General features: G+C 37.9%; 1 long non-coding RNA gene across 1 annotated transcript; it reads left to right on the top strand.

Annotated features, from left to right (window-relative positions):
• The first annotated feature begins 11,200 nt into the window (after positions 1-11,200).
• On the top strand, positions 11,201-14,103 carry LOC115070666. Its single transcript, XR_003849820.1, has 3 exons — positions 11,201-11,337; positions 12,476-12,607; positions 13,813-14,103. It is a non-coding gene; the product is annotated as an uncharacterized LOC115070666 (long non-coding RNA).
• Positions 14,104-18,191: the final 4,088 nt, after the last annotated feature.

Genomic DNA, 18,191 nt, shown 5'->3' on the forward strand with positions numbered 1-18,191 from the left:
AAACTAAAAGTCTTCTGTATAGCAAAGGAAACAACCAATCAACTGAAGAGGAAGCCCACAGAGTGGGAAAGAATCTTTGCCAGCTATACATCTCACAGAGGATTAATATCTAGAATGCACAAAGAACTCAAAAAAGCAAAAGAATCAAGAAAACATATGACCCAGTTGAAAAATGGGCTACAGATCTAAACAGACAGTTCTCAAGAAATAAAGATGACTAAGAAGTGCTCAACATCCTTAGCAATTAGGGAAATGCAAATTAAAACTACTTTAAGATTTCTTCTTACCCCAGTCAGAATAGCTAAGATCAAGAGAACACATGACACCACATGCTGGTGAGGATGTGGAAAAAGGAGAACCCTTATTCATTGCTGGCAAGATTGCCAACTGGTGCAGCCACTGTGGAAATCTGTGTGGAAAATTCTTAAAAAACTAAAACTAAATCTACCATATAATCTGATTAGACCACTCCTTGGCATATACCCAAAAGACTCAATATCCTACTACAGAGATACTGATACTTGATTAACAATGTTTGTTGCTGCTCTTTTCACAATAGCTAGGAAATGAAAACAACCTAAATGTCCCTCAACTGATGAATGGATAATGAAAATGTGGTACATTTACATTACAGAGTTCTACTCATCAGTAAAGAAAAACAAAATCATGAAATTTACAGATAAATGGATGAAACTAGAAACTGTTATACTAAGTGTGGTAACCCAGACTCAGGAAAACAAGGGATGCATGTTCTGTCTCATTTGTGGATCCTAGCTCCAAATTCTTAGATGTAAGTATATATAGCCTGATATAACCACAGGAGCCAGAAGAATGGAAAATAACCAGGGGGGAAGAAGGCGCTTGAGAGAAGGGGATAGTATAAAACAGGAGTTACCAAACGGGAAATGGGAAAAATGAGGAGTACTTTAATGGGGAAGGACAAGAGAGGGTTGTACATGGGAGGAAAAAGGAAAGAGAGAGAAATAATATTCAAGTGATGTGAAAAAACAAAGGGAAATGTACTGAATAAGCCTACTGAAAATACACATATGATATAAATGTGAGTGCGTGTGTATAGCTCATGGCTATGGAACAGAAGTTACAGCACCAGGCATGGGAAACTTCCCTTAAGTTTGGTCAGGGTATTTCAAGAAATACCTAAAATTATGCAGTTTATTGCCATAGCCTCTGACTGCCTCCCAGAAATTGAAAGTAAAACCTTATTGATGAAGACATGACATACTTTGGACACAGGATTTGAAGCAACTGAGCTGGAACTGATCTGGAAGCCTCCTCACAGCTCTCATGGTATGAAAAGATACTATACGAACTGCCAAGGGAGAAAACCAATCAATGATCCTACCCAGATGTGATGTCTATAAACCACAACCAGAAAACTATCTCTGTTGGTTCAGTAGTGGCACTTTTGTCTCAAGCATAATCATCAGCTGTCTAAGCTTCTCTTTGCAACAGATGGAGACAATTACAAAATTCCACAACTGGTTAAATGTAGAGAACAAGTTACCATGAGGTACCTAGCCCTAAGTGACGCATCTACAATCCAATCTCTGTACTCAAGACTCAGGGAACATCAAAGAAGAAGGCAGAAAAAATGTAAGAGCCAGAGGGACAAGACACCTGCTGATAGTTAATGTATTCTAGACATGATATGGAATTTGCACCAATGACATCAACATCTCCACAGTATGGCAATCTAATGAAATCTGCATAATGATAAAACCAGTTGACATGCCAAGGTGGATGAAGGGAATGTCATGGGGTCTCACTTCAAGATGAAGCGCTATAGGCAATTAATGGATGTTGAGGGAAATGGAATCAGTTTTCCACAGGGACTAGCCCCCTGGGAAGTTGTCTACTCCCAAATGGATAGCCCTAAATACAGGTACACATGAGCACCACTAAATGGACTCAGTGCATTATATACTTATATGTATGTGCATAATAAAATGCATATTATATATATATGTGTGTAACAATAAAAGAAGAGGAAGAGGATAAGACATTGAGAAGGAGTTGGAAGGACTGGGGTGGATGAAAAAATAATGCAAAGAAAATACTCATGTTTCAAATTATCACAAATAAAAAATATTTTTAATTATTCAAGCCAAAGCGAAAATAATTAAAGGATGCATGATAAGCAACATAAAATATGGAAGATACATACTGGAAAATGCCCAACATATGCATAATTGGAATCTTATAAGGAAAAGAGAGATTGCTGTAGAAGTTGTATTCAAATTGATAATCACCAACGGTTACCCAAAGGGAGGAAAGAGATCAATATGCAAATGCCTCAGGTATGATAAACAAAAAGTAAAAGTAATCACATCAAAGATGAGCAGTTAAAAGCAAATCTTAAATGAAGGCACAAAAGATCTATGACTTCAAAGAGGCAACAATAAGATTGGCAACCTACTTCGAAACAGAAGTGATGGAACCTAAGAGAAAGTGGAAGGACATCTTTTAAAATACTGAAAGAAGCTGGGCATGGTGGCACACACCTGTAGTCCCAGCACTTGGGAGGCAGAGGTGGGCAGATCTCTGTGAGTTCAAGGCCAGCCTGGTCTACATAGTGAGTTCCAGGTCACTATGTAGACCAGCTGGCCTGGAACTCACTATATAGACCAGGCTGGCTACAAGGAGACCCTGTCTCAAAAAGACCAAAAAATTTAAAAAATTTTAAAAAGATACTGAAAGAAAATAACTACCAATATATAATTCTGTCCTCTCAGAAAACATTTTTTCAAAACTTGAGGTAATTTTATAGGCAAACAGAAACTAAGATAACTTATCAGAGTACATCTGACTTAAAAGGAACAGCAGTGAGAGTTGTTACAGAGAAAAGGTGATCTCAGAAGGAAACATGAAAAATAGAGAAAAAGCCGAAGAGAATTGATCAGGTACATGTATAGATGAGTCTCAATGAATTTTGACTGCATAATAGAAAAATGACAGTATCTTATGAGGTTCAAAGTTTACAAACAGTAAAATGCTCATCAGTAATAACACAGAAGGTAAGAGAAGGTGAATAGGATACCAATATCGGTTCTTGCATTATCTGGGCTGCTCTGAAAGTATTACTTGACAACATACTATATTGAGAAATGCATGAAATACTTAGAATAACAGTTAATATTAAACTAATATATTACAATCAAGCTAAATAAGAAAAATGATGGAACAGAAAATTATATTCTCTCTCCTTCCATCTTTTTTCCTTTGGTACTGAGGGTGAAAATCAAAGCTTTCCCTACCACCACATGAACTGAATGTGGTAGCACATTCCTGTAACTGTAGCATTAGGGAAGTAGCAGCAAGAGGATCAGGAGTTCTGGGTCATCCTCAAGTTTATAGAGAGTTCAAGGCCAACTTGGGCTGCATGAGACCCTGTCTAAAAACAAAAACAAACAGAAAATAGATCTTCACATGTGTTGGGTGAACCCAATGTCACTGAACCACACTCGTAGCCCCCCCCCACACACAATAAAAGATTAATCCTAAACAGTAAAAAATAAAAATAAATGAAAGGACATAAATGTGGCAAAGAGAAAAACTAACGAGGTAATTTTTATTGAACAGAAATTTACTCTGCATACCAACTTAAATAATTGTAAAAAAAAAATTGTCTGGTGTGAACAGGTGGGTTGGTACATGCCTTTAATCCCAGTACTTGGGAGGCAGAAGCCAGCTGGGGCTACACGATGAGACCCTGTTTCAATAGATAGGTGGATGGATAGAAGATGGATGGATGATAGATAGATAGATAGATAGATAGATAGATAGATAGATAGAGAGATAGATAGAGAGATAGATAGATAGAGAGATAGATAGAGAGATAGATAGATAGAGAGATAGATAGAGAGATAGATAGATAGAGAGATAGATAGAGAGATAGATAGATAGAGAGATAGATAGAGAGATAGATAGATAGAGAGATAGATAGAGAGATAGATAGATAGAGAGATAGATAGAGAGATAGATAGATAGAGAGAGATATTGGCTGGCTGGCCAGACAGGCGATACCTTCTTTTGAGTTGTTGGCCAGGCCAAAGGGATTCCCAGATAGTAACCCAGCATAGAACTGGGAAAATGAACAGCAGACCCCAATCTTATCCAAAGGAATATTGACAACTGATTACTGCCAGATGAGGAACAGCTGACCCTCCTAAAACAAAGATCTCTAGATAGGCTGACTAGGTTCACCAGAAGGGCAAGTAGTGGGAATGGCTGGGGTGCGGCCAACACAGCAGATAGTAACAGGGATATCAGAGTATAAGGTCTCTAGTGGGGGGAGGGAGGCTATGGGAGGGTGCTACCTGGGAAGTGGATGTAAAATAAAAACTCTTGAATATATTATCAGACCACCTTCCACCAACCAATATTCTGTCAGATAGCATCTGATGCCTATAGGTGAGATTTCTGTTTTGCTGTAACCACTAATGTATTAGAGAAGTGTTATGATTATGCCTTTTCTTTGTTTGGTTACTATAAAATCTTAATGAAACTGCTTCTACCTTGGAACATGGAATTTGGGGTAACTTGAGTCTGTATTCTCAGGACTTGGTCACTCACATTTGTGTCCAGAGTAAACTATTGCTTATCGCCTTTGAAAAAAAAAAAAGGTAAAATCCAATTAGAAAAGAAGGTATAGAAAATTGAAAGCAGTACTATTTTCTTAAAAATCAACTTATATCAAAATGAGTTAAAACAACTATACAACTATATTAGCATTAAAGTAGACTTTTTGTGGTAGTGCACACACTCAGGAGGCAGAGGCAGGTGGATCTCTGTGAGTTCCAGGCCAGCCTGATCTACATATGAGTTCCAGGCCAGCTGGGGCTACAGAGATACCCTGTCTCAAAAAGACCAAAAAAAAAAAAAGACTTTTAAGGTGAGAAATACTGACATAAGGCATAATTATTAGTGTTAACCCAATAAAGGGATTTACTCATTCTCAGTTTATAGGCATTTAATTAAAAATAGCCACAAAATACATAAAATAGAAACTGAAAATGAAACAAAAGCCCACATAAACAAATTCGCATTGTAGTGTAAGACTTCAGCAACCTCTTTTGGAGACCAGTAGAGCAAGTATACAAAAAGACAAATATCACTAATACAGGTGGGCTGAGCAGTGCCGTTTGAGATGTGGTCTAGTTTGTAACCAATCACAGGATGCATTCTTTTCAACAAAACATTTACCAGGACAGATCATAGTACAAGTCTTAAAAGCAATGAAGGGGCTGGAGAGATGGCTCAGTAGTTAAGAGCACTGGCTGCTCTTGCAGAGGACCCAGGTTCGATTCCCAGCACCCACATGAGAGTTAACAACCACCTGTAACTAGTTCCAGGGGATTCAACACTCTCTTTGGCCTTTGCAGTCACTGCATGACACAGGTATACTTCCACACATGCAGGCAATACACTCATACATGTAAAATAAAAATAATTTAAAAAAATAATGAAAAGATTTAAATCATTTAGGGTATACTGTGACCACAGACATCTGGAAAGTAACTTTTAAAACACTAGAAACCAATAAATAGACCAAAAAGTAAATTATGATGTAAGTTAGAAAGTACTTTGAATCAAATTATAGTAAAAACACATAAAAAGCCTAGAGATTGTAATTAAAGCTGTGCTTAGAGGAAAATGTATTGTTTTTATGGTATGTATATTTAAAAGAAAAGTAGGCTGAAGACCAGTAACCTAAAGTCCTTCTCAATAAGCTAGAAATAGAAAATGAACCCTAAAGGATCAAAAGAAAAATAATAAAATTTAACTAGACAAAAACTTAGTGTAAAAGAAAAATCTGTGTAATAAAGAAAACAGCAGTAGAATAGCCATGTGGTCTCAGGCACATTGAATTTTGGAAAGTCAGACCATATGGTGGGACAGAGACATAAAACAAATCTTAACTAGAAATTGTATAATAAATACTAAATAAAACCCTGAACACAATGATATTAAATTGAGAATTCATAGAAAATGACCAAAGATTTCTTAAATAATATGTCGAAGATATGAGAAGGGTTTTTTTGTGTCAATTAGTAATATACATCCTGTGAAAATGAGTGAGAACCAGCAAGATGGTTCGGCAGCTAAAGGTTCTTATCGCCAAGCCCGACAACCCGAGTTCAGTCCCTGAGACCCACATGGTGGAAGGAGAGAGCTGACTCTGGCAGTGTCCCCCACCTCCACACATGCCCCAGGATGTGCATAGCCCCCCCCCACCAACAAATATTAAAAAGAAAATGTGTGGAATGCAACTAAAGCAATCCTTAGAGGGAAATGTATAGCTAGTTTATCAAAATTGACTAAAGAAATTAAAAATCTTTATAGTCTTAAATCTTTTTTTTTTTTTTTTTTTTTTTTTTTTTTTTTTTTTTTTTTTTTTTTTTTTTTTTTTGAGACAGAGTCTCACCATATAGCTCTGACTTGCCTGGAACTCGCTATGTAGACCATACTGGCCTGGAATTCACAGAGATTCCCCCTGCCTCTGCCTCCCAAGCGCTGGGATTAAAGGCATACATCACTATGTCTGGCACTAGATAATTTTTTAAAACTCGAATTTGAAATTAAAATTGATTAGACATCATAGCTCTATTGATGAATCATATCCAACATCTAAGGACAAAATGATAACATTCTACACAAAGCTTCAGAACACACTGGAGGAGGTACATTTACCAAGTCACTTTGTAAGGCCAGTTGAGACCCTGATAACAATACCAAAATCACTACAAGAAAATTTTACACCAATATCATTCACATTAATTTTAAAAATCTTTAACAAATATTAGCAAATCAAATATCATAATCTGTAAAAAGGTAAGTACATCATTGTAAAGTGAAATCCATTCATCCCACAATTGCAAGGCTAGTTTAACTTGAAAACCAATCATTGTAATTCACTGTGCTAGCAGCTTTATTTAAGTCGTTATTTGTTTCAGTGGAGGCAAAAAGGATGCCTTTTATATAAAGTTTAATAACCACTCATTTTTTAAAAAAATCTTCATGACTAGAAATAAAGGAAACCTCTTTTATCCAACAATGATCATGTTTCTTAATGGTGAAAAATGAGTCTGCTGTAAAGTTATCCACAAGGCAGTGGTGTCCCTAACATTGGAAGCATGGTGATGTGTTCCTCTCCCCATTCACTGCTTGAACTCAGCCTTGAACTAGATGTCCTCAGCTATGAGCAAAGACAAATTAAAAAGAAAGAAATCATCTGAGTGATGGCCACTTGAGGATCACAGCTGTACAGAGATGGATGAATGGTGTTTACAGAAAACAGTGAGGACTAAAACTATAATTTGTGCTAAAAACAGAGAATATGCTAGTATATTAAAATCTGGGCAAGCTATATTACTATCTGGAAGGATGAATAAGAAATCACTAGCAGCCTTTCCACATTTGGGGGTGGAGTTTAAGAACTCACAGCCTTCTGCATTGTTACTGGTATTTGAAAATAGTAAATTTATTGATTATTTTGAAAATAGCTTATTTTTTAAAGACTAAATTGGCCAGTGCCTCATCAATGTGATTAAATGGTGAGCACTTTTCAGTTCCTGTCACCCTTCACACAAACTATGATGGAAATGCCATCAGAACATAAAGTCAGCAACATGATCATCGTTCCCAACTTACTGTCATTTGATCAAAGTAAGTATCATCTGAAATCAGAAGTCAAACTACAGTTCATATTAATATGTAACAGGCCTATAGATGCCTATTAATGCTTTCTTACTGTGCCTCATACTTAAACCACTAAAAACTATTTCATTTTCCTTATCTCTCTCAAACACTAAATAATACACCAAAATAATAAATAATAAAATCTAACATTTATTTAGGAATTGTTATTTGCAGATCCTGTGCGAAATTGTTTATGTGTATTATTTCATATTTTAGCAGCTATAATTCTGGCGACAAAGAATAAAAGGTTAGGGGCCAAAATAATTAAGATTAAATAGACACTCTTCAAACAGCCATTACTTCTCAGTGCTTTGTAGTTTGATATACTGTAATGGTGTTTGAGTATCATGATAATTGAAAAGTGTGTGTGTGTGTCTGTGTGTGTGTGTGTGTAAAATGGAAGTTTTAGAGATTATAGGTAAAAAGCAGTGGAATTTATAACATATTTATATTTAAATCAGTTCTAGGTTAGCCTTATGCATCCAAATAGAAATTTGTACAGATCCACACAGTTCAAATTTAGACTACCTTCAGATATTTTAAACAAAAGTATACAGTTTTAATTTGAATTATGAAACTACTTTAAAGTATATCTACCTGAATAATAAATTAACAAAATCTCATTTTCTATCTGCTATTTTCTGGCCTTGCCTTTCTTGGGTAATCCTTTGAAACCATGAGTAATAGTACAAATATTTTATCAGTTCTGAACCCACCCAGTAGACTCCTTCACTGTTAGTCCATCTCTATTCATTGTAAACATGCACTAATCCATGCTGATAATTTCAACATTCTGAAAATGTTAGACAACCACAGTAATCATTACCCTGAGAATTAACCGGTACAAAAATTATCAGGCCTCCTTAAGCATCAAATGACTCCATCTGCTCCTTAGCAACGTATTCTGTGATAGCACCAAGAATTCCTTTCACAAATACCTGGACCAGGAGGCACTGTACTGCATCCCAAAAGAGCAGCTGTGCTTTTGGCTTCTGAGCTGAAGTCAGCTGAGGGGGTAGGGACGGGTACCAAGTTGCTGCTGCTTTCCTCTGCCTTAGACGTAGAAGGGCCTGTCTTAGTGCTCATCTTTGTGAACCCTGATAGGTCTCAGGACCAGGAGCCCACATCTGAGACTAATGAAACAAAGATGGTTTCTGAAAGCCTCCTGTACTACAAAGTGCCACGCAGTGGCTGGATCTACTCCTCTTCATGTATTCTCTCTTCTCCCCCCTTCCATAGCCATGCCCTTGTTTAGTTCCAGTTTCCATTAGAAATGCTATCTGGGCAGCAAATTTCACAGATTGGATCCATCTCAATGCTGTCATGCAAAGAAAACACATCTGTCTGATTCTTCATTTAAAATAAGGAAAAATTTGAAATTGCAAAATGCTGTAGTCACTCTGAGCTGTCTCCTAATGAACCTGTTTGTCCCATAAGCTGCAGTGAGGAGCTTCTCCTTGGTGAGAATTCCTTGTGCATATTAATATTATGCATGTTTTCCATGTGACTCCTTCTCACTTGCCTCACCCCATCCTTTGAATTCATTTAAATAAAAATAATTTATGTGGACATTCCTTCAGTCAGGATTTTCTCTTTCTCTTTCTTAAAGACATCCATAATATTTCGTTGATGCTTTGCATCCAAACCAAGTCGTTATGCTTTTGCATATCATTGGGGCTTTATAAAGAACAACAGCGACATCTGCATGTGCCCCAGCGCCAAGGAGATAGAAAAAATACCGAAAACAAAACTCCACACTGGCTTGGAGGCTGTCTGGCTCTTTCTCCCCAGCAGCCCCTGCCACCACCATGGATAGGAGTAATTGTACAGTGTAATCACATCATGCCTCATCTGAATATTCATAGCAGAGACAAAGCTTTGGAGGGTAAGGGAGGAGCGGGGATAATTTAAATATAAAATAGCATCTCATTTCCAAATCAAGTTGTGCCAGTTACACCATGCAAGAGGATTCAATATTAAACCAACATTATTTCACAGTTTGAAAATTGGGAGTGAAGATGGAGGAGAAAAAAGATTCAGTAAAGAAGGTGACACTACATTCTCATTCTTAACTGAGGAAAAGTAAAACAAAACAACAGCAACATAATAAAAACAGTTAAAGTGATATTTGAAGAGTCACCAACAGTGGCTAACCAGCTGCTATTTTACCAAGAATGAAATAGCCTATTGAGGGAGCTTTAAAAGCCCCCAATTAATATGTTGTGCATGTATAAGATCTACAAAGAACTCACTGTATTCCTTCTCCCCCCAAATCCTCCCAATACTCACATATTTCCTAACCACCACCTTCCTTTTCTGTTGGATGTGGGGTGGGGGAGGGGGAGATCAGAGTGCTACAAAATAATTGACTAATCGCTTCAAAAGTGACATCTTCACAATTAAAGGATAAAAACAAACATACAGAAAGGTGACTGTTCGTTAATGAAGGGATAAATTGCCGATGGCTTCTTCACTCTCTTTAGTTCATTACCCCCCAAAAGAAACAAATATGATCCACATGTTCACATTTCGTGTCTTCTTTCTCGTTGTTTTAAATATGATGCTCTTTATTACTTTTTTAAGTGTTGGTATTTGTAGAAACCTCTGCCACTGCGTTCCCCAAAGAGCTACTGGTCTCAACCCACTGGAGTTTATATTCCTTTAATTGTCTAGTGCAGGAATAGTTCTGCTGTTTTTAAAAATATACCGCTCTGCAGGAGTTAGAAAAATCCAAGGTTGTATCCAACTTCAAAGGTTTCCAAGTCATAATGATTTTAGCAAAAGTGGAAGACACCTCATGGAACGAGTCCCTGTTTGAAGATAAGCATCATAAGGACCTTTTTTTCTTCCCTCTCTCCCCAACTTTGTACTTCTCCTGGCTCTGAATGCCCCTTGCTAACATGATTTAATGATATGCAAATGAAATATGCATAAAACCATTCTACTGTATGATGATTAAACACTGGAGACATTAACAGCGGAGGCTTCACTCTTTATAATAATCCACTTTGATTGCGGAGTTATGGAAACCCATAGCAGTTGGCAGAGAGAGTGAAAGAGAGAGAAGGAAGGAAAGACATAAGGGCACATCACCCATCTCGGTGCTTCTCCCACTCCGGGAGAGGTTCCCCCCCTTTGTACTGCATTCCTGTTGCTGTCTTTTGTAATCCATCCATGCAGTCGCACCAGAGCGATTAACAGGGGGAAAAAAAAAAAAAAAAAAAAAAAAAAAAACCTTTTCTCTTAATGTCTCAAAGCTCATTAGCCAAACGATTATTCCTCATTAACAGCAAAAGCTCATTCAATAAAAGGAAGAATATGCCCAAAAGATGCCAGCGCGGTTAATCCTGAGTCCCGTAAATGGACTGTAAATCCCATACTACTTGTATATTCCATGCGAAAGGGGCACGCACCAATCCACAATTTAAAAAAGAGAGAGAGAGAGAAGGAAAGAAAAAGAAAACAGTTTGTGTGTTTTGTAAAATCCACAAGAGCAGCAATTAATATTCCCATTGAATGACTTTATTTTTTGTCTCCCTTTTGTTTCCAGCGCCTGCCCCTGGCTCAGCGCCTGGTGCCAACAGAACACCTTTCAGGATTCACAGCAACGCAGACAACGTGAGTACCAGCCATTCCCTGAAACCCTTTTTCAGGTTTGAAAAAAAAAAAAAAAACAACAACAACAACGAAAAACCAACCACCTAAAACAGACAAGCCTTTTCCCCTTCTCCCCTGCATCATGCCACCAGGATTTCCTCAGTAGTCCCTTCCAGATCCCTCTGCCTTCAAGTTTGTGTGTATCTGTGTGGTATTCCCTCCTCCTCCTTCACTCCCATAGTGGATCTTGTAAAAAGGGCTTCAGATCGGCCCCATTCATCTCCCTGGTGATAGCAGTGAATGTAGATAAATCTCTGGCTGCCTGCTTGCTGCTCCAGTATGATTTTTATTTTGTTGTCTGTGTATACCTGGGTCAGAAAATGGGATGTACACGCACACATACATGCACATACACATATCTCCTTCTCTCTCCTCTGCCTTCCTCTCCTTTTTCTCAGACATGCATACATCCCACATGTGTATATGCAAAGCATATACACCTATATACATACCCGTACCTAGAACACAAAGTATACACATATCTAAACATTCAATTTGTCAGAAATATGTGTATTTATATACACATACAGCCTTCCAGACGTATCTATGTGCAATCGATAGGTAGCTATCTTCACTTCTACCCATCTAGAGCTCCATTTAAATATTCCCTCTTTTCTCCCAGCAGAGGCTGTGTGTAATTGCGATCCAGAGTTGTAAAGGCAGTATTCTTTCCTTATGACTTCTATTTGTAGACCTTTATGCTCCCTTCTCTGCCTCTTCGGAGCTGTATGGTTGGCATCTTTCCCTGGGGTTTTCCGAATGGCAAGTGGCACCGGCTGTGGCATTCATGCCGCGTCCTTCGGCATTTCTCTTCCGACGTCTGCTTTTCCTCTTTGTTTGCTGTTGACTAGGCTGAATGATGTTTTTTAAAGTTAATTATAAACGAAGTTCAATAGCAAACAAGCCACTATGCCCCCCACACATTTTTTTAATGAAAAACAAAAATAGCCCCACACAAGCCCTTCTGCTGCAACAGATGCCCGCATCAGCCTTGGCATGGGCAAACGGGCAAACAATTTTGGTCGTTGATAATTTTTTCTGATTGTTGCTGTATCTGTTGTTTGTTTTCCTTTTTTTTTTTTTTTTTTGATTTTTCAAGGAGTCCAGAATCCCGGCCTCTGCTTGGAACAGAACAGTGTCATGGCGGAGACAACGGCCTTTGTCTTGCTGGGTGTGAAAACATCCGCTGTTCTGGCTCCACTGCAGCAGAATCAAGTTTAAATGAAAAAAAGTGATTAAAGTCAGCTTTGTGCTTCTTTGGTGTGGAAGACCCCCAAACCCCAAGCAGCCGATTCCCAGGGTCCAAGAAGGGCTCATGGTTGGAGCAGCCTGGGCTGTAATCCTGGCACTTGCGCCTTGCGTTGCTGCTTGCTGCTCGCTCCTGGGGGTCTGGATAATCTCCCTTGGCTTTACCGCACTGTCTGGCCCGCATACAGGCCGGGTAACATATACCCGCTGCTGCTATCGCACGAAACTGTGGCGTTGCCCCTGAATGGATGGCACCGTGCCAACTCTTCTGCCATCCGCCCTTGCAGCTTTTTTCTTTCCTCCCGCCCTCCCCTTCTTCTCCTCCTCCCGTCGACTTGACGTTAATTAACACACGGGTTAATTGATTTTAAAAGCCGAAGAATTACAGTTAACTTTTCCCACAGGGTACAGACGCCAGCCGCTTGGCACACTCTGCCTTCCACACTGGTGCAGGGGGGCAGGGAAAGCCCGCAGCAAAACTAGCAACTGCTGAGGCAACGTTGCCTGCTTATTGGAGTAGAGCCGACAGTAGACGTGGCACTGCCTCGTCCTTTACAGTATATGGAGCCATTATATATTTTCTCAAATAATCAAAACACAACCCAGTCTTTCTTCTTCCTCTCCTGAAATAGGAAAGCCCTTCAGAAGTTCATCTCAAGGCAGACAGGCCCCTCCCCAGACCACTTACCTCACTCGGAAAATGCTTCTTTTCTAGTAATAAAAATAACTGGGGCCTTTAAGATTTTTTTTAAATTTTTGTTTGTTTTTTAGTTTCAAAAAAGGAGGGCTGTTCCTTCCCTAAGTATCATGGGCATATGAGAAATTTTAAAGTTCCATAAAGTTTTTCTCAAAATTTCAGTGTTTGTTTTATTCCCATTCTTCTTGGCCTGCTTCAGTTATTTATGGCGAAGGGTTTTAGTGGGAAAGGACATGGATTATGATTAAGAGCAAATTTCATAGCAAGACTCTTTGTTGTTTTGTTTGTGTGTGTATGCATGTGTGTGCGAGCATGTGTGTGTGCATGCGTGTGTGTGTGTGTGCATGCATGCGTGCTTTCTGCCCCCTTTCCCCTATCCTCTATAAAATGAAAGCTGTTGGTATTGTAGTTGCAGTAGAATCAAGCAAGGCTGGAACTCTATCCTTCTACCTTTTCATGCTCTCATTTTATTTCATTTTGTTTTTAAAAAGCACACAGCAAGTGAAGCGACAAGAGGAATCCATTATGCAAATCATGTCACTTTGCATAATGTCTCATGACTGGAATATGCAAATGAGTTGTATAATTTATGAGTGCCAGTGTCTGTCTAAAAGTGTTTCACATAATTTACAAAGTAAGCCTGAGAGACGGGTAAAAGCAGCTCTTCCAACTCCACTGCCAGGAAAGCCTTGTATATTCCCTCTAAGTGCCCCTCATAATATTGTCAAGTGCTATTTGAAAGAAATTAAGGTTCCAAATGTTCATGAAGGACAAAGATTTTCTCTGTGTAAAAGTTTGCAAGGAACTTAGACTCTGAAGGCATAATGCTTAGATGCAGTTTGGAAAAGAAATGATTAAAGCCACATGTTCTATTTTTATAAACATTTTCTTTTCTGAATCTAGGAAGCTTAGACAAGTAGACACCTCCCCTGTGTATCTGGGTATATGAAGGCAAAAGAATAGAACTTCTCATTTGGTTGTTTTTTTGGCTTTGAGCTGTGCATCATTTTATAAATTATAACCTCTTATCTATAAAACATTGATATGGAAGGCTCATAACTCAGTTGTCTTATGGAGGTATGTCTACTTTCAGAGTTGTCTTCAAAAGAGAAATACTATTCAGTGAAAGCCAGGTTTGAGTAGAATCACTTTAGTTGACCACTCTCTATCTCATTTTTAAAAACTTGTTTGAGGAGATGACTCAACTTTTGGAGAAGGCTTAACATCTTTGATAATCTGATGTAACCTGGCCTTATATTTTTCAGTATCACTATAAAGTCTATGAAAAAGAGATACAGACTATCATGTCAGTGCCTATCAGAGGACATGATCCTTGACAGACATGCCAACAAGACTTTCTGATGAAAATGAGTTCACAGTCAGCTCTGAAAGTTGAAGAGAGATCAGACAAAAACAGTAAAAAAATCATTTCCCACATACAGGATGTGTTCAGCAGGTCCTGATGCAGACAGAGAACACGGGGGCAGACTGAGAGGTAAGTGTATGAAGAGGTAACTTCATTGTTTACATTCATTTGCTGGATCGCTTATGTCACTATTGTGTGTACTTGTATATCATTAGTTCATTCTGAAAGCTACTTACTATTAAAATGCTTCCTAAATAAAATCTTTAATCCTTCAAACACACACAAGGAATCGTCAGAATTCTGAATGCAACTTTCTGTGACATGCTCCTTCATTTAGTGAGGTTTTATTTGCAAGCAATAGACATTTAAGAAAATAAAAATAGGAAAAGCACCCCACCCAACCAGAACAGAACACAAATTCTTTTCTAGTATACGTGGAACCTTACATTGGATATCCCTGTGGTCTACAAAAAAAATATAGAAATAGTCAAATTAGAAAAAATATATTCTCTGATCACAAAATATTGAAATAGAAGTCTGTGAGAATGATACCTGGAAAATCTCATGTTTTGGAAATGAAACATTTCTGAATGGCATAGATTTAGTGGGAAATTGGAAAATCTCTTAATGTAATGCACATGAAGACATAATTAGAAAATTTCTAATATTCAGTTCGTATGTGCTTGGAGAAAAAACTTTTTGACTTTAGAAAACAGGAAAGCTTTAAATCATTAAACTCTGTTTTAAAACAATATAAGGCCAAAACAAACTTGAGAGGTAAAAAACTAAACTAAAAATGAAAACAATAATTGAACCTCAGAAAAATTAAAATATCTGCTATTTGAATGAAATGAAATAATGAAAAACTAAGCTACAGACTGGAACAAAATATTTGCTACCAGTGATAAAGTAAAGCAAACAAAAAGCTAATCACTAAAACAGACTGAAAATGACACAGGAGACAGAATTGATAGACTCAGTTGACAGCTATCACAATAGAATTCTATATACTCAAGCAGTGAAAAGAAAGCATGACTGTGTTACATAGAGAAATGAGGGGAAAGACTATATTTGAACTTGTGGAGATTAAAGCTTTCATGTCTGAGATTAAGGGTATACTAGAAAGGATTTGTAGATTGGATATTTCAGGGGGAAAAACCCTAAGGAACTTGAAGATGCGTCTAAGTAGAATCCATCTGAAATGACACATAGAAATAAAAATAATAAACAGAACATCAGTGAGTTGGGAAAGAACCTCAAGTAACAAAGTATATGTATAATTTAAGTATATGGAATACGGAAGAAGTACAAAAAATATATTAAAAAAATAACAGCTGAAAAAATTTCAAGCTTGTTGAAAACTGTAACCAAATAGCTCCAACTATCTTAATCTCAAACACAAGAAACCTAATGAAAATGACATTATTGTATCATACCCAAAATGGCTTTAACGCTTTAAAAAAAAAAAAAAGAACACTTTTAGAAAAAAGAAGAAATGGTGTATACAGTATGCAGAGCAACAAATATAAGAATGACAGTAGATTTCTTTCTGGTATGAGGGCAAGCCAAAAGACTGGAGCAACATTTGCAAACTTCTGAAAGAAAAAAGTTACACTAAAATATATGTAGCAACAATATCTTTTGAAAGCAAAGAAGAAATACAGACTTAAAATGTGCAGAAGCAGAGCCGACTTGTCATTAGAAAACTGTAAAAATCATTGAAGGATGCTCCTCAAACAAGTGGAAAATTGCACCACGTGATTTATAAAAGCCTTGGAAATGGTAATTGGCATTGCCAACTTTTAAAACATTTTCCCTTTTTTTTTTTTTTTTTTTTTTTTTTTTTTTTTTTTTTTTTGTCTTTTTGAGACAGGGTCTCCCTGTAGCCCCAGCTGTCCTGGAACTCACTATGTAGACCAGGCTGGCCTTGAACTCACAAAGATCTACCTGCCTCTGCCTCCTGAGTGCTGGGATTAAAGGCGTATGCCACCACACCATTTTCCCTTTTTAAAAAATTATGTGTGTAAGTGTATTGCCTGCATGTATGTAAGTGCACTCATGTCATGCAGTGCCCTTGGAGGTCAGAAAAGGGTGTCGGATCCCCTGGAACTGGAGTTACTGACAGTTGTTAACTGCCATGTGGATGCTGGGAATTGAACTTAGGTCCTCTACAAGAGCAGTCAGTGCTCTTAACCTCTCAGCCATTTCTTAAGCCCCTTAAAACATTTTCTTGTAATTAAATGTAAAGATTATTGACAGTTTAAAGCAATAATAATAATAAATTATTTTCATAACGTGAAACCTGTGACAACAACAGCACAAAGGCTGTTGAACAGGAAGCATTCTGCTTGTAAGACTCTTCTATATTTGAAATAGCATAATATCAATATCTCTTGAAGTAGACTTTAATAAGTTATAGTTATCATAGCCTAAAAATAGCTGAAATGACAGTCATAGTTTTAATAAGCTAACAGAAGAAAGAAAATGGTTACTAAAACTTTGTTTACTCTAAATCAAGATAATAGACTTAAACTTAATGTTCATTAATTATCTTAAATGTAAATGGCCTAACTACTCTAAATGACAGAAATCATAAAATTGCATTAAAAAAAACAGTAATGACCCAAATGTGTGCACCTTTCAATGTCATACTTCCTCTGCTCCAGCACCTTCCTGGTTTACAGGCATACTCTCCAAGTTCCTACAGAGCACTTTTTAATGTATTTTTAATTGAATTTTTTGTGCATTTCATATAATGCATCTTAATCATATTTAGACCCACTCCCCTATCTGCACTCCCTCCAAATAGCCCACCCACTGGATTTCATGCTTTCTGCCATATATGTTAAAGCCTATTGAGTCAAGTTTGTGTACCCAGATGTCCCTCAGTATGAGTTCATCCCCTGGAGCCTATTCAGCCTATCTAATATCACTCCTTTAAAGATGACAAACTCAGGGCTTGAGAGATGGCTCAGCGATTAAGAGCACTGACTGCTCTTGCAGAGGACCCGGGTTCAATTCCCAGCACCCACGTGGTGGCTATGAGCCATCCTTAACTCCAATTCCAGGGGAATCCAAAGCCCTCTTTTGACCTCCACGGCATTGCAGGACATGGGTGCACTCACATGCATGCAGGCAATACACTCATACACATAAAATAAAAAATAAAAATAAAAAAGATGACAAACTCTCCCTCACCCAACAGTGATCAGCTGCTAATGGTTCCTCAGCTAAGGTTTGGGCCTCCTATTCATTTCCCCAATTCTATGCTGGGTTTTTGTCTGAGTGAGTTTGCATGGGTCTTGTGCATGCTGTCACTATAGCTATAAGTTCAGCTGAAGAGATGACTCAGCCATTAAGAGCACTGAATGCTTTTGCGGAGGATCTGAGTTCGATTCTCAGCACCCACAGGGCAGCTAACAACCATCTTAACTCCAGTTCCAGGGGATCTGATGCCCTCTTCTGACCTTGCGAGCATTTCACGACATAGGTACACATACATAC

The sequence above is a fragment of the Nannospalax galili genome, unplaced genomic scaffold (genome assembly GCF_000622305.1).
Source record: "Nannospalax galili isolate Female #2095 unplaced genomic scaffold, S.galili_v1.0 scaffold56, whole genome shotgun sequence".
Lineage (NCBI taxonomy): Eukaryota > Metazoa > Chordata > Mammalia > Rodentia > Spalacidae > Nannospalax > Nannospalax galili.